At 40.9% G+C, this 21,316-nt stretch overlaps 1 protein-coding gene across 1 annotated transcript in view; it reads right to left on the reverse strand.

Annotated features, from left to right (window-relative positions):
- Positions 1-12,639: 12,639 nt before the first annotated feature.
- tab1 (TGF-beta activated kinase 1/MAP3K7 binding protein 1) overlaps positions 12,640-21,316 on the reverse strand; it is a 45,155-nt gene continuing 36,478 nt past the window's right edge. Inside the window, exon 13 of the mRNA XM_030144392.1 lies at positions 12,640-12,656. The gene's annotated coding sequence lies outside the window, so the exon portion shown is untranslated. The remainder of the gene's footprint in view (positions 12,657-21,316) is intronic.

The raw sequence follows: 21,316 nt of genomic DNA on the forward strand, positions 1-21,316 counted from the left end.
AGATCCATTTCTTCTCCTTCAGCCGTTGTGTTTGGACCAAACAGCTGTTAAACCAACACAGCTGTATTTGTGTTCATGCAGCTCACTACAGATGCAGTTTGCTAGCTTTGACTCGTCCGCTCTCTGACTATCCAATCACAGGGTGTGAATGCGCTGATGTCACCGTACGCCTGCTAGAGGGCCCTGGTGTCACCAACTCAAAATCTGATTGGTTGAACCTACAGTTTCATGGACACTTCTGTTTTGCTCGAGGGCCTCCAGGCAGAGTTCTGTGACTGTGACCCTGCCTGGCAACAAATGATGAAATGTGATTGGTTAAAAGCTTTAATATGAAAATCCATGAGTGGAAGCAGCACGACCAGAGGAACAGCTGTGACAGGAAGCACACAAAGCATTTGGAATTATTTAAGAAGTATTCATGGACAAAACAGAATTAACATCAGTCTGTGATTCAGATATTTTTTAGGCCAGCAGAGAAGGCCTTGAAGGCCCTGACGGACCACCACTGATAATATCATATGGTTGCACTGCTGCTGCTGCTGCTGCTGCTGCTGCTGCAGGCGGCTGTGCGAGCCTTCGTTTCCCACAATGCACGTCGCGACAAAATTCCTCAGATGCCCAGTTTCCTACCGACTCTGAATGTAAACACATGGTTTGTTTGTGGTGGATGGAACTAAGAAACTGTTCAGACTGAGGAAGAGATTCAGCTGAAGAATGACAGACAGACGAACAGACGAATGAAACTGAGGAGAGGACTGAGGATGGACAGATCTGAGGAAGAACTGGACATGAAAGTCTGCCACAGCTTTAACCAGCTGCAAAAAGTCCAAGTTTAGAATGAAGAAAAAGTTCAAATTAAAATGAAACCTGACACCTAAGAGTGTAATGAGTGTAAAAATCCCAGTGTTTCTCTACTAAACTAAAGTACACACACACACACACACACACCTGTAGGTTTACCTGTGCTGGTGTCTTTTTGTCCTCTGTTTCCTTTTCAGAGCTGGATGGAGTCTATTATAGTACAGTAGAGTCCAGATCCAGGTCCAGGTCCAGGTCCAGGTCCAGGTGTGCGCTGTCCCGTCAGGAGCGTCTGCGTTGGCGTCCTGCTTCAGGTGACACCAGTGCTACTGGTTTCAAAGGTGAACGGCAGAATGAGGTGTTTGTGTGTGAACAAGGCCGACCGCACAGCCTGACACACACACACACACACACACACACACACACACACACACACAGCTACACACCCAGTGTACACACACCCACACAAAGGCGTGTCTGTTCAGGGTCATAGAATAATAAAAGCTGAACACTGACTGTAAGCACACAAACACACACACACACACACACACACACACACACACACACTACTGTCTTCCTCTTTGTCAGTTTGTGTTGTTTCATTTGTCTGCAGACTGCAGACTCACTTATGCAGAACTGGTTCAGTTGTGGCTCAGAGGACACCTCCTGTCAGATGTGTGTTTGTGCTCCTGGTCCTTCAGTCTGCTCCACGTTCAGGACAGTCGCTTCATTCATCTGCTCTTTTTTCTTGTTGCTGAAATCAACTGGAGTCGCTGCAAAATCACACTGATCTAATGAATGAACTGATGTGAGAACCTGAACCCACACTGCCATGGAAAGGATGGATGAAACACACACACACACACACACACACACACATAGCAGCCACACCTCCTTCATTTCACCCAAACCACCAGTTGCTAGTTTCAGATCTAATTCAATGTGCCAATCACCTGCTGTTCCAATAGCAGTCACTGTACGCCGTAGCGTCAGCAGGCTCCTCCCCTTCCCTACCACCAGGTAAAGCTGCTGTATCTGGACTTCGATTGGAATCCTTAGTAAGGAGAGCGCAGATGCAGGAAACAAAAGCTTAAAACGCTGTTGGACCAATTCCAGTAGTTGACTCGTGCCTGCCGTACACATTCACTGATTCCTTATTCAGGACTTGCAGCTGATGTCACTGGTCATGTGATTGTTGTTTTACACCGCCATATTGGTAGGCACGCTATCTGGATCCAGAAAGTTAGAACTGTTGCTTTTGGACTAGTGTTTGTGTGTTTGTTATTTGTGAGTCTGTCTGCTTGTGATAAAGGCACCATTGTCCTGTCGGATATTCAAGGAGCCCTTGATAGCACCTCCAAGGTTCGTTATGTGGAACAGATCAGATCTATTGGCGTGGAGCCCTACAGCTGGACCTTGGGTAAACTCTGTGCTACTGTCAGCGCTCAGAAGTACCCGGCAGTTAGCTACCCACAGATTTACAACTATCTGGTATATCAGCTGTGAAAACAACGAAGGCACGTAATCAGGGGACATAGGAGTGTCACTTTTTCCTGGAACAAGAATAAAGGAAGTGTAAATATCTGAACAAACATCTAAAAATAAACCCAAACTTAGAACGGTAGGGGGTGGGGGTGGGGGTGGGGTGCCTATGGTCCATGTTTATTGAACTAAATACTGCTAATGTCTATGTAGCCACAAACTAATTTGTGTTTTAATGCGTTCATTTTCACTAAAATGGTCGCTTCATACTCAGCTGGTGTTGGATGGGTGCCAGCCTTCGTGTTTTATGGCAGCGGTCCACAGCCCCCTCTGTTCTGGATCCTTTAGAAATCTATAGAAGGATTTACCTGTGTTTTGTTTCTTGCCGATTATTGCAACCAACCGCAACACATGTGGTTCCCATGATCACACTGCTTCAAGCTTTATGTTATTGTAGATCTACACAGGAGAAAGAGAAATATCACCAACAATGTGCAATTGTACGATCCAAGGAAAGCTTGCCTACCAATATGACGTCGTAAACAGAAAACCACGTGATCATGTGACCTATGTGCAAAACCTGAATTAGTCAACGTCAGGTCCACGTCACACCTGACAGAAGCCCCTATGGTCCAAAAGTGTTCGCTTTGTAACAAAGTAGGCACATTTATGAACAGGAAAGTGAAAGGATGTCATAAAACCATGCTGATACGTTTCGTTGCACAATTTTCAGTGGTTATATGAAAATTTGGGTATCCGGTGTATACCTGCGTATCATGTAAACTACACCACTGCTGCACACCCCTACTTCCCACAACCTTGCTGTGAAGAGTCTCTCTCTCTCTCTCTCCCTCTCTCTCTCTCTCTCTTTCTACCAAGATTTCCCAGCTCCTGACTGACACCTTTCTGAAAATGGAGAATCTTCCAGGTGGACAGCTCCTACATAAGGCCACAGGTTCGGAAGGTCCACACTGTGTTGTTAAAATTTACGGTCATGGCCAAAAGTATTGGCACCCCTGGAATTTTTTTTTGCTTTTTTGTGTTGTTCCAACGCACAGACAGGAAATGTCACAGGGAATAAAAAGTCACCGGTAGACTCAATGGTGTAACAGAAAAACGCTCTTTATTGAACTTCAGAGCAAAGGCACAAAAACCTAAAAAAAAAAGTTCAACAATACAATAGCAGCTTAACAGGTTGCTGACAAAAACGAAGGAAGAGTGTAGATGTAACATATGCCACGTTTCCACTACATGGAACCAGCTCGACTCGACTCGTTTATTCCTGCAGACCGTTTCCATTCCAGGATACTACTGACTTTACAGTACCTGGTCGTCATAGCGATGTGGTGCATTATTTCCGTGTCGTCTGTTCAGAGTTGCTGATAAACTCACTCATTGCGTGTTGTCTCATCTGAACTTTTATGTCGGCCACCAAAGACTGAATCTCCTGGACCGACCCTGGTGCAGTTCTGGCCTGTTATCATGTGGGTTAATGTACCCACAGATTTACTGTCCACTTCCACATCTGTTTTTTGTAAAACGGCGGGTCACAGAGAAAACTGTCTGACCAATCAGTGGTCTGCAGTGTTTACACATCACAGTTTAGTATCACTTGGAACCTCGGCGGAGGTGATACCAAAAAACAAGTACTAGGTACCAGATTCCAGGTCCTTTTTCATAATGGAAATGCAAAAAGGACGAGTCGAGTTGAGTCGAGTCGAGCCGGTACCACGTAGTGGAAATGTAGCATTAGTTACTATAGTAGTTTTAAATCCTGATAAACTGGGAGGTAGCGCCCCCTTGTGGTGCAGGATGTTTGCAAACTATAAGTTCATTATTTCGAATAATAATGTTATTTTTGTAATTATTCTTGATTGTTCTTTTAACTTAAGTGTGTTACGTGGCATTGTTTTAGTTGTAGTCCTGAGTTTTATTTGGTCCTCCGCCCTCTTCTTCGTTGGTTTATATCCGTTCTTCTTTGTGTATTTCCAGGGGTACTCCAGTATAAAGTCGGGTTCCTCCCCTTCCTCTCCCCTTTTCAAATGTCTCATAATAGGACGAACGAGGTCATCCATTGTTATCCATTATCATCGTGTATTATTAAGTGATTTTATGTTCCATTTTGGCATCTAATTTGATCTATATGGTTGTCTACATAGTAATCGAGTAGATTGTTTATCGACACTAATTGACTGTACATGTGTTTGTAAACTAAGTGCGTGTGTGAGGGCATGCTAACCGCTGTCTGTTTCATTATAGTTTGGGGTTGGACCACAGTCAGGACTAATTATGTTTTAATTTGCATATTGTCAGAATAAACGCAGTGCGAGTACTATTTCCTCCTCCAATCACAACGTTGTGTCCTGTAGGTCCATTCTACATCACACCACTAAGAAACACAACGCAGAGACCATACCGCCAGTCACATAGAGACACGCAAAAATGCAAACAACAGTTTGAGCTACGGTAGGGGGGCTGCTGGGTAGGACCTGGTCCAATGGGAATAAGGCGAGGGAAGGCACGGACAAAACATGAAACAACTTTCTGTCAAATTCAGGCAGTTTTTCCACTTTATATCAAACAATTCCCAGATGATGAAATTATAGAACATGCACGTCTGTGGACAGAGGGGATCTGCCTCCATTCTCTGTAAATGATTGTTTTATCTCTCAGAATAGCAGCTAAATATGATTGAAATTGCAAAATTTTAGTGTACAGTGAGCTGAAAAAAGTGTATAAAGAAAGAACAATGAGATTATATGAACAGTTTTACATTTGGCTTCGTATTTGTTTTGCATCTTGTGACATATTTATTGACTTATTTTGGTCTGGTACAATGCTTTTGCATCATTTCGTCAGGTATATATTTACCTATGTTTTGTACTTTCTGCACATGTAGTTTGCACTTGGTTTTGTATTCATTTTGTATTATCTTTGGATGTATTTAGTTTGGTTTGTCTGACTTTATACAGTAGGATTTTATAGCTAGTTGTGTACGGCTAACCACTAAGGTTATTATTATTTAGAAGGGGGCAGGAAACATCAGATTTTCTTCATCCTGCTCCTTTTCGAGCATGGGTGTGTACATGTTTGTTTACTTGATGATTATTGAATGTTTGCTGATGAAATGCACAACCATGAACGAAATAAATGAAAGGAAATGAAGGACAGCTTTGAAGAAGGTTGAACTGATATTAGGATCAGATATCGGCGATCTGCAAAAGCATCCGATCCATAAGACCAATCCTTCCCTAGAGATGGGAATCAATAAGAATTTAACGATTCTGATTCCTTATCAATTCTTTTATCGATTCTCATTGGGTGAGGGAATAAAAGAGTACAAGTGGGTGTGTTTGCATGAACTGTCTTTTATATTTCCATCTGCACAGAAAATAGAACATATACAGTATGTACGAATAATATTAACAGATGGGGGGGGGGGGGGGGGGGGGCGGGGTGACACTAAACGACTGTACAATATTAACCCTTTCATGCACAGTGGTCACTCCAGTGGTCACTCCAGTGGTCAGTTCTTCTCCAGCTGTTCTCTTGTATATTCATGGGTTTAGTTGTTTTAGTTCCAGATCAGCCAACACAGTGGACACTAATGCACCATCCCATAATACACCGCAGTTCATACAATTATAGTAACTTTGCTGCTCATGATAAACCTGATCTGCAGTAACATGTTTTAGTGTAAATTGGTTGCTAATTGTTATTAGACTGTAATTAACAGTTTTCTGAAACAAAAAGTTTTTTTTTTTTTGTGCATATCCTCCTGAGACCCAGCAATGCATTTTGTCCTCTGTAGGGGACAAAAGTTTGACAGTTTTACTTAAAAAATGCTGTCCATTACAAAGGACATTCCATTAAAAAAATCAATCAATAAATAAAAAAATCAATCAATAAATAAAAATTATTTTAAAATGTATCTGAAAAAACTGTTGCATTATGCAGTTTCCAATCAAGACAATTTTTTAGTGTAAAAAAGCTAAAACTGTCAATTTCCTGGGTCTCAGGAAGATTTTATCTTCATGAAATAAGTAATAACTAATATTAGAGTATGATAAAATGTTAGAAAACTTTAGCAATTAGCGGCATTAAAAATGTTTTTATTTCATAGTTTTCACACAGTTTATCACTTTCTGATGATGAGTTTGAAATACATGTTTCTTTGCTTCAAAAATTAAATGCGTGTTGTCCAGCTGAGCGGACATTTTTGTGACTCCACAAAAAATAGGTTCATTAAAAAAAATTTAATTTGCATTGTTTTTTTCATGCCTAAAGAGGAATAAAAACACTCAGGAAAAAAAAAAATCTTGATTACAGTTCTCATGATTCATGCATGAAAGTTAGGGTGGTCCAACAATCCTGGTAAAAAATACAGTTTCAGATCACCTCCATTAGAACCCTGCATTAGGTTTTGTCATTCTAAAGATGATTTAGGAAAAAATTTGGCAGAAAAAGCAGATGTTTTAGAGGTTGCACAAGTTGCTGGAAGTTTCCTGTAAATGGACTAATTGTTCATTTTCAGCAAAGACGAGCTGAGCTGTAAGAGAAGAGCAGAACTATCAGAACCAAGGTCTGAGGGATTCAGCTGGAAATATATGGATGAAGTAACTCCGCCCACATCTGTGGTACTGGAGTAAATATATGGATGAAGTAACTCCGCCCACATCTGTGGAACTGGAGTAAATATATGGATGAAGTAACTCCGCCCACATCTGTGGTACTGGAGTAAATATATGGATGAAGTAACTCCGCCCACATCTGTGGAACTGGAGTAAATATATGGATGAAGTAACTCCGCCCACATCTGTGGAACTGGGGTAAATATATGGATGAAGTAACTCCGCCCACATCTGTGGTACTGGAGTGTAGAACTGGTTGTGGTCCATTCTGTGACTCCAGTGTGACACCAGAGCAGAAGCAGCTGATGGTGGACACCCTGATGTTAAATGCAGGTTCTTTGGTTCCTCTAAAGCGTTGGGATGTCCTTCATCCATCAGATTGTGAAGGGAAGCAGATCAGGGCTTTTGTCTCCACCAGCACCATGCGTTTGTTTGAACCTTTGGATCTGCCACAAACATTCTGAACAGTTCCTCCAGTAGACTGGGCTGATGATGCAGACTTTCAGAAGGAGGAGAAAACTGGGCATTCCACTAAAGCTGTCAGTGATGTCACTGACAGAGGGGCGGAGCTTATTCCAGACTTCAACTGTAACCGAACAACAAATGCAGATCACAAACAGTACTGGCAACAAGTTGTCAAAGAACACAGGAACATTTTTGGTCATTTCAATAAACCAACAGTGGTTCCTGGACTTTCTGAGGAACATTTGTATGTGAGTGTCAGTTTGATTTGGAGAAGAAAATGACAAATTATTCTAATCTGCCTTATTCATTTGGATAGTTCTGTTAGAGTATACAGAGACATCTGCACCTGTCTGGGACACCTCTGAATATGAATTAATTTGCATAAAATTTGGACCGAAGTAATTTGGCCAAATATGGAACCAAATGCAGGGTTCGAATCCAGAGAATCTGAAAACCAATTTTTTTGGACCATCCTAATGAAAGGGTTAAAGTGAAACTTAAGATGTTTTACTAATTCCTCTATGTCTTTTTTTTTTTTTTACTTGTCTATCTTTTGTTTTTAATATACGTTAATGACTTGGCATCAGTGTCAAAGAAATTATTTATTATATTACTTGCAGACGACACAAACTTATTTATGTCCCACAAAAATTTTGACACCTTATTGACATCTATTAATAAAGAATTGTATAATGTGAATCAGTGGTTCAAGGCAAATAAACTGTCCCTTCATATCAAGAAAACAAATTTCATTATCTTTGCAGGTAGGAACAAGAAATACAATAAAGAGAAGGTTAGAATATTCATAAATGAAAAATCTATTAATCAGGTAACTCACACTCGCTTTTTAAGTAGATTGATAGACGAAAAACTTTCATGGAAAAATTCTATTAGCTTTATTTGTAAGAACATTTCAAAAAACATAGGAATCATTACTACAGTTTGATACATCCTTATTTAACATATTGCAATATTATCTGGGCTGGTACATACACAACATCTATCAAACCACTCTATCAACTACAAAAGCACTTTGTCAGAATCGCAGCCAATGCTTCTTTTACAGCACACCCTGCTGATCTGTTTCACCACTGAAAAGTTAGGACTGTGTATGACATCAACAAATTTCAGATTGCCTTATTTGTCCATAAAATTGTTAATAACAGCTCATGTTTACCTGATCAATTCAAAGGCTTCTTCAGGTTCAGCTCAGACATTCATCACCACAGGACAAGACAGCGGAATCTACTCAGACCCATTAGGACCAAATCCAGTCAGAAACTATTTCCAATCCTGTATCATACCCCATCATATGGAACAATTTAAGCCGGTCACAGCAAACCTGTGTGTTCTGACCCAGATTCAAAAAACTCTTAAAACTGGATTTCGTAGAACACCCAAGCACTACTTTCACCTGATCTGTTTGCTCTTCTTCATTCAATTACTATTTTTCTTAGTTAGATGACTTATTAGTTTCATTCTGAATTTCATTTCATAGTTTTGTCGATTCTTATTTATTTCTACGTGCATTGCTTACGATGTATTTATTTATTCATTTATTTTATTTATTTATTCTTTTTTTTTTTTGTTATTCTTGTTTATGACTTATTTCCTTCATTTAGTTAATTTTGTTTACTTATGATTGTATATCATTATTAGACACTGCAAATACTTATTTTTTTTTCACGTCTTTGGGGAGGCCCTTGATAAACCACTTTGGTTTTTGGCTTCCCTGGCATGTCTTTTACTGTTATTATTATTGTGTTTTATTGTCGTGTATACATGTGAATAAACAATACAATACAATACAAAATCCTAACAGCAGAACGGTCTGACTCCTTTTGCTGCTGAACACATTTGCTTTGACAGGGGGAACTTCAGGAAGTAGATAAGGCTCCCCTTATCCCACCGTTTTTATTTTGGTTTTGTTGAACCACATTTTGATGCCAGACCTGACATGAAAAACTTTATTTAATAATCGTTTATATATTGTTGGTTTTATTGGTTTAATCTTTTCTTTCCACCTGTTCCTACCTGCAGCCAGGGCCTTTTTTCACCTTTACAGGGTAAAATAAAACCTGTTTTAGCCCTGCAGATGAACAGGAGCCCCCTCCCCAGTAAGGATTGTTAAGCCTTGGACAAATTAAAGGTAAATGAAAGACTGAGGATATTTGAGTTGAGTGGTCTCAGTGCCCCCATCTGTAGTTTAACTGATTGAACTGTCTTAAAGATGGCGTCAGCTGTTTCCGTTGTCCAATGGACTGGATCCTGTGCACCCACCAGAAAGGCGTCCTTTGGCACCCCCTCCAGGACTCTACTGGTAGTGCACAAAAACATTCATGTGATACACCAACAGCTGAGCCTGTTTAAGCCTTGATGATGTCTGTACGACTGGGATGAACATTTCAGCACATGGGATGGTTTTATGTGTTTAGCCGGATTTGCTTTTTCATAGTTTCTAGTTAATTGTCACTCAGGCAGTTCTGGAGCCCAAATAACTGTGTCAATTTAAATCACGACTCTCAAACTCCTGTTCGTTCAGGTTCCACATTCAGCCTGATTTGCTCTGCAGTGAACTGAACCAGTAAAATAAGAACAGAAGAACCTATAAATAATGACAACTGACAATTTATGTCTGTGTTTTAGGGCAAAAAAAACCCCCATTAATTATGAAAATACTTACTTTTATAAACTATTCAAACAAAAAAAGATGTGAATAACCTGAAAAAAAAGACATTTCTTAAGAAAAATAAGTGCAATATTAAAAATATTCTTCCTCCACTTCTCATTAGTCCATGTGCATTCTGGATCAGATCTCCAAAGACACTAAACACTGAGGAACAGGAAGAAAAGAGTTCAAACTGGACTGAATTTAATACAGACATTTCAGGTTGGACACATTTGTTCAGGTTAGTCACATTTTATTGGTACAGGAGAGTTTGGAAATGGAAAGATTTCCATAATTTCATGTTATTTTTTGCACTAAAACAAAGACAAACATTTGTAGTTTGTATTATTTACAGACATAATGTAATATTATTTGTTCCATCAAACCCAGTAGTAAATCTGCAGTGGTTCTTCTGTGTGGGTTCTTCTGCTGTTCTTATTGGACTGTAGATCAGATTGGTCTGGATGTGGAACCCACACTAACATGAGTTCCACAGCCTGGACTGTGGAATTTATACACTGTGTAAATTCATCCCAGGGGTGGGACTGGAACCTTTGGGGGGACGCATGTTTGAAAGCCCTGGTTTAGATGGCAGAAAAAGCAGATGTTTTAGAGGTTGCACAAGTTGCTGAAGTTTCCTGTAAATGGACTAATTGTTCATTTTCAGCAAAGACGAGCTGAGCTGTAAGAGAAGAGCAGAACTATCAAAAGCAAGGTCTGAGGGATTCAGCTGGAAATTTATGGATGAAGTAACTCCGCCCACATCTGTGGTACTGGAGTAAATATATGGATGAAGTAACTCCGCCCACATCTGTGGTACTGGAGTAAATATATGGATGAAGTAACTCCGCCCACATCTGTGGAACTGGAGTAAATATATGGATGCAGTAACTCCGCCCACATCTGTGGTACTGGAGTAAATATATGGATGAAGTAACTCCGCCCACATCTGTGGTACTGGAGTGTAGAACTGGTTGTGGTCCATTCTGTGACTCCAGTGTGACACCAGAGCAGAAGCAGCTGATGGTGGACACCATGATGTTAAATGCAGGTTCTTTGGTTCCACTACAGCGTTGGGATGTCCTTCATCCATCAGATTTTGAAGGGAAGCAGATCAGGGCTTTTGTCTCCACCAGCACCATGCGTTTGTTTGAACCTTTGGATCTGCCACAAACATTCTGAACAGTTCCTCCAGTAGACTGGGCTGATGATGCAGACTTTCAGAAGGAGGAGAAAACTGGGCATTCCACTAAAGCTGTCAGTGATGTCACTGACAGAGGGGCGGAGCTTATTCCAGACTTCAACTGTAGCCGAACAACAAATGCAGATCACAAACAGTACTGGCAACAAGTTGTCAGAGAACACAGGAACATTTTTGGTCATTTCATTAAACCAACAGTGGTTCCTGGACTTTCTAAGGAACATTTGTATGTGAGTGTCAGTTTGATTTGGAGAAGAAAATGACAAATTATTCTAATCTGCCTTATTCATTTGGACAGTTCTGTTAGAGTGTACAGAGACATCTGCACCTGTCTGGGACACCTCTGAATATGAAGGAATTTGCATAAAATTTGGACCGAAGTAATTTGGCCAGATATGGAACCAAATGCAGGGTTCGAATCCAGAGAATCTGAAAAAAAAATTTTTTTGGACCACCCTAATGAACCTGCACCAATGGGGCTGCATCATCCTGGGTGTAACGGGTTCAACTGGGACCCCCCAGCCCCCCACTCTGGGTAACATTCAGGTGGTTGGATCAGGTGTTAAATTAAGAGGAGGATTTAGGAGGGGACCCCGGGTTTCACTAGGCTCAGCGTGTGGGACTAGAATTGGAGAACTGACCGGGGAGGGCAGGTTTGGAAAATGGCTACGATCATCAGGGGACAGGGCAAAGTGAGGGGCCGGGTCAACCTGGTCCCTGATCAGCATCATGAGGTTGTCAATGGTGGCAGTAGGACGTTTGTTTTTGGATCTAGACCTCCCATATAGGCCGTCAGGTGAACGCCGTATCGTTTCATCCCGTTCCGACATATGGGGCACTACAATCTTTTTACTCAGTGACAAAGATATATTGTTCCTGAGCTAAATGTCAAAAGTTCTCCATTTGCAATCCTGCAGTTTTTTTAAAATCAGCGTTTAAAGTCGGGACTACTTACTTTACTGACATAATGCTATTGTTGTCATGCGTGCTGCGGTTTGAGTCACATGTAACCTGCTGGTCCAATAAGAAAGCGCAAAACATCCAAGATGGCTGCAACCAGGATGCGATCTTCCAGCAGTTCGGAGGAGGAATATACCACGAAAAGTTTTAGAAAGCAATCAAAAATCTGCTATATGCACCTTATTTCCGTCAAAAAAGAAAAATTAAAGGATTTTTCAGTCAAACGATGGGAAACGATAAGAAACTGTGTCGAATGATGGCTTTGTTTGAGTGGGGGGAGCAGGACTATAGCAGAAACTTACAAACACTGTATCACTATTGACTTCGACAATGTACCAGAAGATGCTGGGTTTCATGCAACCTGCTACAGACGCTTCACTGAGAAAAAAGCACCTCGATTCTACAGAGAAACAAAAAACAAAAAATTCAGCTGTCAATGAATCCCAATAGGCTAAGACTTTTTGGAGTGCCACTTCGTCAAAAAGGGGGAAGGGCTTGTAAACTTTCCGCCACCATTGTATCAGAATGGACCTTCGAAATATCCATGTTGTTCAACGTCCACTGGTTGGTGTTAGCCTCCACCACAGCCATAGTTAAAGGTGCGGGAGAATTTTGTGACCAGTTTTTCCTCAGATCTGTCCATCCTCAGTCCTATCCTCAGTTTCATTCGTCTGTTCGTCTGTCTGTCATTCCTCAGCTGAATCTCTTCCTCATGCTGAACAGTTTCTTAGTTCCATCCACCACAAACAGACCATGTGTTTACAAACAGAGCTGAGAAGGAACTGGGCATCTGAGGAATTTTGTCATGACGTGCATTGTGGGAAATGGAGGTTCCTGCAGCCACCTGACAGCAGTGGCTGGAACAGACACAACGTGGAAATGGCAGGAGCTCCCTTCCCTCTATGCCGGAGTTTTTCAACCTTGGGGTCGGGACCCCACATGGGGTTGCATGGAATTCAAATGGGGTCGCCTGAAATCTCTTGTAATTGATAAAAGATTAAAAAAAAAAAAAAAACTTACTAAGAAAAAACACATATATGGTGAGTTGAGAGAGACAATAAAAAATTAGAACCAGTGTCCCTGTATCTTAGCGGCCAAATTCAAAGCTTAGGTAAATGTATCCAGATCCATTTCTTCTCCCCCAGTTCTGTGTATTTATTCTATTACAGAAATAGTCCATGTTTTGCTCATATTCCAATCAGATCTGTAAAAAATTCAAATTCCAACTTGATATCATTGATACTGATTTATTGGATCAATCCACTTCCTATCTCTTACAATGGGGAAATTTTTCAAAGTCGCACTGAATCCGGAATCAGATCCGGATCCAAATAATTTCACTAACTTTTGTTGACATCATCATAAAGAAGCTGTATACCAAGTTTGAAGTCAATCAGAACTGGAGTTTGGGAGAAGAAGACGATTGAAATTTTTGTAACGGATGACAGACGACGCATGACGACAATAGCTAATGACCTGTCGGCCGGTAAACTAAAAAGACATGACAAAGTGTGAGTCTGAAACTGCAGCACTGTGGTTTATTTTCTCTGTCAAATGTTCATTGTGGTCAGTGCTGGCAACAGCTAAAATTGCTTGAGGGAAATAAATCAATTTCGTATCAATCCCACGTTGACAAAAGACAAAAACAAAGGGAATTTTATCCATAATTTTTATCCGTTTTAGTTAGTTTTGTAAACACACAATACAGTTTCAGTCAGTTGTGGTTTTTTTCTTTTAATTATAGTTTTTATTTATTTCAGTTAATGAAAATGTTTTTACAATTCTAGTTTTTGTCATTTCGTTAGTTTTCAATAATAACCTTGGTACAGATACAGTGGATCTACAAACACATTTAATATCAGACTGAATATTGGTCCAATTACACTTCTGTTAAGACATTTCAGGTTATTCGCATTTTTTTGGGAAAGAATAGTTTGTAAATGTAATTTTTATGAAATTCAGTTATTCAATAAATAATGAAATGAAATAGATTATTATGATAGTATTTTACTGGTCCAACTAGGGATGCAAATTATCGATTAATCCATTAATCATTAGTTGGTTGACTTTATCGATCAATTAACGATGAATTGATGAGTGGCGATTTTCCTTCCCCTAACCCAGTGTTTTTCAACCTTGGGGTCGCCTGGAATCCAAATGGGGTTGGCTGAAATTTCTAGTAATTGATAAAATTAAAATAAGAAAATTACTTATAAAAATATTTGGTGAGTTGACAGAGACAATCCCAATCCATAAAAGACAAACTGAAGCTGAAACTGCAGCACTGGGGTTCTGTTTGTGTGTCAGATGTTCATTGTGGTCAGTTTCAGATGCTGCAGCTCTTTCATAATTCATAGTTCCAGTTCTTGTTTGTTCAGTATTAATTGTCCTCCTTGTAAATCCCAGCTGGACTGACTGGACAGATCCTGACCTTTAATCTACACCTGGATTTACTGCCTCTGTCCACAATAATAGACATTATACAGACTAAATGTCCTCTAAAATTAACGTTTATTTTCAACATAGTATAGCAAACTATTACATGATCCAAAACAAATTAATTTTAGCAAAAAGAAAAAGTCTGTTTTGAATGTCTGGGGTCGCCAGAAATTTGTGATGTTAAAATATGGTCACGAGCCAAAAAAGGTTGGGAACCGCTGCTCTGTGCATATTCCTCCAGCCGTTTCCATGTTTCAGCTGTTTCTGCGTCATGTTTGTTTCATTCATATAATTTCATATGGTGTCACTGCTGCTGTCAGGTGGCTGCGCAAACCTCTGTTTCCCACAATGCACGGTTGCAACAAAATTCCTCAGATACCCAGTTCCTCCTGACTGTTTGTAAACACATGGTTTGTTTGTGGTGGATGGAACTAAGAAACTGTTCAGCATGAGGAAGAGATTCAGCTGAGGAATGACAGACAGACCAACAGACGAATGAAACTGAGGATATGACTGAGGATGGACAGATCTGAGGAAAAATTAGTCACAAAAGTCTCCTGCACCTTTAATGGCTTAAATGATGCTGGCTTAATAAAGCGTGGTAGTTACGTAGCCCGTCTGAGCCTCCCCGATGGGGAGATGTGTGCTTGCTCTGCTTTGTGAATAATTTGGGAGTGATGAATAACCTGTTGTAGTTTGAAGTAACACTTCTAATTTCACTGGTTCTACAATCCCTGGTCTGTCTCCCAGATGGGCTTGGGTTGAGTAGAAGGGTCTCAGGCCCTTTCCCCTATTACCCTTACGAGGCTTAGACATAGCCATAAAAATCAGTAGACAAGAGCATTTTTATTTTTCAGGATGGGCCAGGAACAGGTAAGTAATAAAGAGATAAAATAAAAGGTAAGTATTCCGAAGTGAGCGCAAACTGCATCAAATAAATAGAAAAAAAATGTAAAGATATGAACCACTGAGAAAACAAAAATGTCACAAACCTTGGTTCATTATTTCCCTTCTGCTATAAGAACCAGTTCTCGATTCCCATCCCTACATACAGACCAAATATGTATGTGTGTATATATGTATATATGTATATATATATATATATACACACACACACACACACACACACACACACACACACACACACACACACACACACACACACACACACAGGGTGGGGAAGCAAAATGTACACTGAACATGTAGTTGTTTTTTCTCAGCAGACACTACGTCAGTTGTTTTGAACCCAAACATATACTGATGTCATAATCCTACCTAACACTATTATCCATACCTTTTCACAAACTTTTGCCCATATGAGTAATCAGGAAAGTAAACGTCAAAGAGTGTGTGATTTGCTGAATGCACTCGTCACACCAAAGGAGATTTCCAAAATAGTTGGAGTGTCCATAAAGACTGTTTATAATGGAAAGAAGAGAATGACTATGAGCAAAACTATTACCAGAAAGTCTGGAAGATACTATTAAAGAAGAATGGGAGAAGTTGTCACCCCAATATTTGAGGAACACTTGCACAAGTTTCAGGAAGTGTGTGAAGGCAGTTATTGAGAAAGAAGGAGGACACATAGAATAAAAACATTTTCTATTATGGACATTTTCTTGTGGCAAATAAATTCTCATGACTTTTAATAAAGTAATTGGTCAAACACTGTCTTTCAATCCCTGCCTCAAAATATTGTACATTTTGCTTCCCCACCCTGTGTATGTATATATATATATATATATATATATATATATATATATATATATATATATATATATATATATATATATATATATATATTTATTTATTTATTTTTTTTTAAGTGCACATCAACATTTCCAATGTAAACATTAAAGCAATGAAAGTCCAATTTCAGTGTCCATCCAACAGTGCACATCAGCTTTTTAGTAAAAAGTGCAAATGACACATTATACATGTGCATTTAAAATGACCTTATCAAGTAATAAACACAAAAAAATACAACATCAAACCCACTGGATTTGCTCCCATGTTCAAACTCATCGGTCCTACCAGTGGTGCTTTCGAGACTTGGCTTGTGCAAAAGCAGTGACTATGTCTTCTAAATTTAAAGATCTTCTCACCTTGCGCTCTATTGAAATTAAAGCCAGTCCTGACAGCCTCTCCTGGGACATAGTGGACCTGAGGTACGTTTTTATCAGCCTGAGTGCCGAGAAGCTTCTCTCCCCAGAGGCAACAGTGATTGGCAGTGTCAATAAAAGACGAAAGGCAATGCTGAGGTTCGCATACAGATCTAGAAGCTGCTCCTTGTAAATATAGTTGAGCATTTCTCTTGGGGAGGACACGTGTTCAGGAAATGCATGGTACGCAGCCCGGACCTCCAGTACCAAATCCTCAGAATCTATGTCCTGGAGGACTTTTTCAAGTTTTTGACACTTTTCTGTAAGGGTGTCATTTTGAATTGCTGCACACATTTCTTCCTTTGAAAACAGAAAACCATAAAGGTTATAAACATCTTCGTGTCGTGAAAACCTGTCATTTAGGCTGGTCAGGGCTGTGTCCACCAGGGGGAGGAAAAACTCTCTACTGAAGTGTTCTTCTGGACTAGACTGACCTTCCTCTCTGCTTTCACACTGGAACTGCCGGGTTGTTTTACATCGTCTTTGTGCTGGAAATGTCATGTCAATGCCTAAAGTTTCAGCTGTTTGTCTAGCATCTGTTTTGGCACCAGCTAGCCCATTTAGCCTGAACTGTTCCAGGTATTGTCGGACTGCACATGTTTCTCTCTGTAGGAGTTCAAGAGAACCAGTGGGGTTCTGCAGAAGCTTGCTAACACGATTAACCTGATAAAGTACATTATACCAGATGTTTGTGCACAGCAGGAAACGCCAAGTCATCAGTTCTTTCATTATGCTAATTACTGTTGACGTTGTCTCAGCGTCCTTTTTCTGTATCGAGGTGTTATGTAGAGCAGACAGCGCCTGAATTATTTCCGGTAGATTGTACCGAACTACCTTCACGCTGTCAATCCTGGCCTCCCATCTGGTCACGGACAAAGATTTGACTGTCAAGCGTTTGACATGTTGCTGTAAAACTGCCCAGTGTTGAACAGAAGAGCTAAACAGGTTGTACAGCCTCTGCAGGACACCGAAAAAGGACATGGATGTCACAGAAGATTTGGCCGCATCAGCTACAACCAAATTCAGTGTGTGGCTGCTGCAGGGAACACACGGGGCCTTGTCATTGAGGTGGAGGATTCTGGCTTGAACACCTTGTTTATGCCCCATCATGTTACTGCCGTTGTCGTAGGACTGACCGCGGCAGTCTGCAAGGTTTAAATTTAAGTGGGCCAGCCTGTCCAGGAGTGTCTCACACAGACCCTTTCCAGTTGTGTCCTTTACATCCACAAACCCTACAAAATGTTCAGCGACTGACACCCCCCCCGAAGGCTCACAGTTCACAATTCTTAACACAATGGAAAGTTGTTGGGTGTGGCTTGTGTCAGGGCTGCAGTCCATGATGATGGAAAAGTATTTGGCTTTTTGTACCCTTTGAACGATTTCTGCTACTATTTTACCTCCAACCAATTCGATGATTTCATTTTGGATCTGTGAACTGAGGTAGTGCACCTTTGTTTCTTTCTGCTGAATTCGCCTCAAATGCTCATTCATAACTGGATCAAACTTTGCCATCAGTTCCACTTGAGACAAAAAATTTCCATTGCGGTGGTCAAATAAAACACTTGTACGTCCTCTAAGTGCTTGGTTTCTTTCTGCCAAGTGGCAAATTATAGCGATCACCCTGTGGATTACCGCTTTCCAGTGCTGCTCCTCTAAATATAATAAATCTTGATTAATTTGATCAAAAGCCGTTTTTGTTTTTAGCCGCATCTGGAGCTCATGCCAACTTTTCATATTATTGATGTGTGTTTTTGAATACTCGTGATCTTTCAGATGTCCTGCAAGGTTTTTCCAGTTTCTAAACCCTCCTTTTGTGAGTGCAGCGTTGTCCTGTTTACCAAAGAGTTTACAAGCAAAGCAAAACACTGAGTCTGACGACACTGAATATATTAACCATGTTCGCTGAATTTTTTCCCCATTTTTCATGACCATATAATAATTCTCCTTTGTAAATCTACGTGGAGCTTTCTCTTTGTTTTGTGGAAAAACAACATCTTTAACCTGAACAGGTCCTCTGGTCACTAGTGAACACTTTTCACTGTTGCTGAGAACACCAGGCCATTGTGCAGGATCATCAGATATTAGACTTGAGGAAGCTGTAGCTGCATGATGGGATTCTAATAAAACACAAAAAGTAATTACATTAACAAAACACACATAATTATTAGAAAAAAGGCCAGAGTGTCTGTGGTAAAATGACAAGTAAATATTTAAACACCTAAAATATCCTACCTGGAGTGGGCCTTTGTGGTGTTCTCTCCTCCTGGTCACCAGAGTCAGAAGGAAGGTTTGTTCTGTTTGAAGCCGACTGTTCACTGAAGGATCCACTGCCTCCTGGGACTGGAATACTGGAGGTAACAGTACTGGGGGCAGTAGTACAGGTAACAGTACTGGGGGCAATAGTACAGGTAACAGTACTGGAGGCAGTACTGGGGGCAGTAGTACAGGTAACAGTACTGGGGGCAGTACTGGGGGCAATAGTACAGGTAACAGTACTGGGGGCAATAGTACAGGTAACAGTACTGGAGGCAGTACTAGGGGCAGTAGTATAGGTAACAGTACTGGGGGCAGTACTGGGGGCAGTAGTACAGGTAACAGTACTGGGGGCAGTAGTACAGGTAACAGTACTGGGGGCAGTAGTACAGGTAACAGTACTGGAGGCAGTACTGGGGGCAGTAGTACAGGTAACAGTACTGGGGGCAGTACTGGGGGCAGTAGTACAGGTAACAGTACTGGGGGCAGTACTGGGGGCAGTAGTACAGGTAACAGTACTGGGGGCAGTACTGGGGGCAGTAGTACAGGTAACAGTACTGGGGGCAGTAGTACAGGTAACAGTACTGGAGGCAGTACTGGGGGCAGTAGTACAGGTAACAGTACTGGGGGCAGTACTGGGGGCAGTAGTACAGGTAACAGTACTGGGGGCAGTAGTACAGGTAACAGTACTGGAGGCAGTACTGGGGGCAGTAGTACAGGTAACAGTACTGGGGGCAGTACTGGGGGCAGTAGTACAGGTAACAGTACTGGGGGCAGTAGTACAGGTAACAGTACTGGAGGCAGTACTGGGGGCAGTAGTACAGGTAACAGTACTGGGGGCAGTACTGGGGGCAGTAGTACAGGTAACAGTACTGGGGGCAGTAGTACAGGTAACAGTACTGGGGGCAGTACTGGGGGCAGTAGTACAGGTAACAGTACTGGGGGCAGTACTGGGGGCAGTAGTACAGGTAACAGTACTGGGGGCAGTACTGGGGGCAGTAGTACAGGTAACAGTACTGGAGGCAGTACTGGGGGCAGTAGTACAGGTAACAGTACTGGGGGCAGTACTGGGGGCAGTAGTACAGGTAACAGTACTGTGCGTAGATACAGACTGAGCTAAAAAAAAAAAAACATAAACAGAACATATAATGTCAAAAGACATCTTTAAAAGTTAAAACATACTTCAGGTGACAGTCATTTACTTACAAGTTGCTGGTTCAGGATTTGATGACGGTCCTGTAAAACCTTTAGATGCAAGAAACCTTCTTAGTGATCCTGAGCAAAAGACAAAATGAAATAATATAGTTTAGTTACATAGATGATGAGACACATATCACTGTTTAAGAACATCATACTGACACTGTAATGGCACTTACTGTTAAAACAAATGCAACTTATGCAAGTCCAAATTCAACATCTATTATTTACACTTATTTTGCCGTGAACTAAAAATTGTTCAATGTTTCGCATTTCTTCCTTTTTTTGGATTATTATAAAAAACAAGGCCAATTTAACTTGACAAATGGAAAATACTTCAATCTACACAGACCTTTACACAGGTCTGGCCGACTACTGCCTGTCTGCACAGTTCACACACAAACTGACACTGCCATCACTGAGGGAGGATCCAGGGGCGGAGCTACCACCGTGGCATAGGGGGGCACCTGCCACCCTAAAACACAGCCTTTCCACCCGTTTCCACCCCTGGAACATGTGCATCCAGCTCTGGATAAACATGTACTTTAACACAACCTGCCCCCCCCCAGGACAGCTGTGGATACAGATGTAGTGTACCACCACCAGAGGGAGAATGTGAGAGTGAATGAAGAATGGATCCGCTGTACGCTTTGAGTATGTGTTCATAGAAAAGAGCTATAGAAATCTAATCCATTAAAAAAGACAAATGGACTCTGTATGTGTGTGTGTGTGTCCATACACTGCTGACTGCTGCAGTTTGTCCATTTCCCTTTTATAATATAAAAGGGAAATGGACTCTGTGTGTGTATGTGAATGTGTGTGTGTTTGTGTTTGTGTCTGTGTGTGTGTATGTGTTTGTTTGTGTGTGTGTGTGTTTGTGTGTGTGTGTGTTCCAGTTCTTCATCCTTCTGTATTTTTACTCAGTGAACAGACTAGTGAAAACAGTCAGTTGATTGGACCAGTATTTTGTCAGATATCAGTCATTTTTAATCGAATAGTCTAATAATCACGTTGCTTTTGCCATGACAGTTGACAGGAAGTGCAGTGCCCCGCTGCATGA

The sequence above is a fragment of the Sphaeramia orbicularis genome, chromosome 1 (genome assembly GCF_902148855.1).
Source record: "Sphaeramia orbicularis chromosome 1, fSphaOr1.1, whole genome shotgun sequence".
NCBI classification, from domain to species: domain Eukaryota; kingdom Metazoa; phylum Chordata; class Actinopteri; order Kurtiformes; family Apogonidae; genus Sphaeramia; species Sphaeramia orbicularis.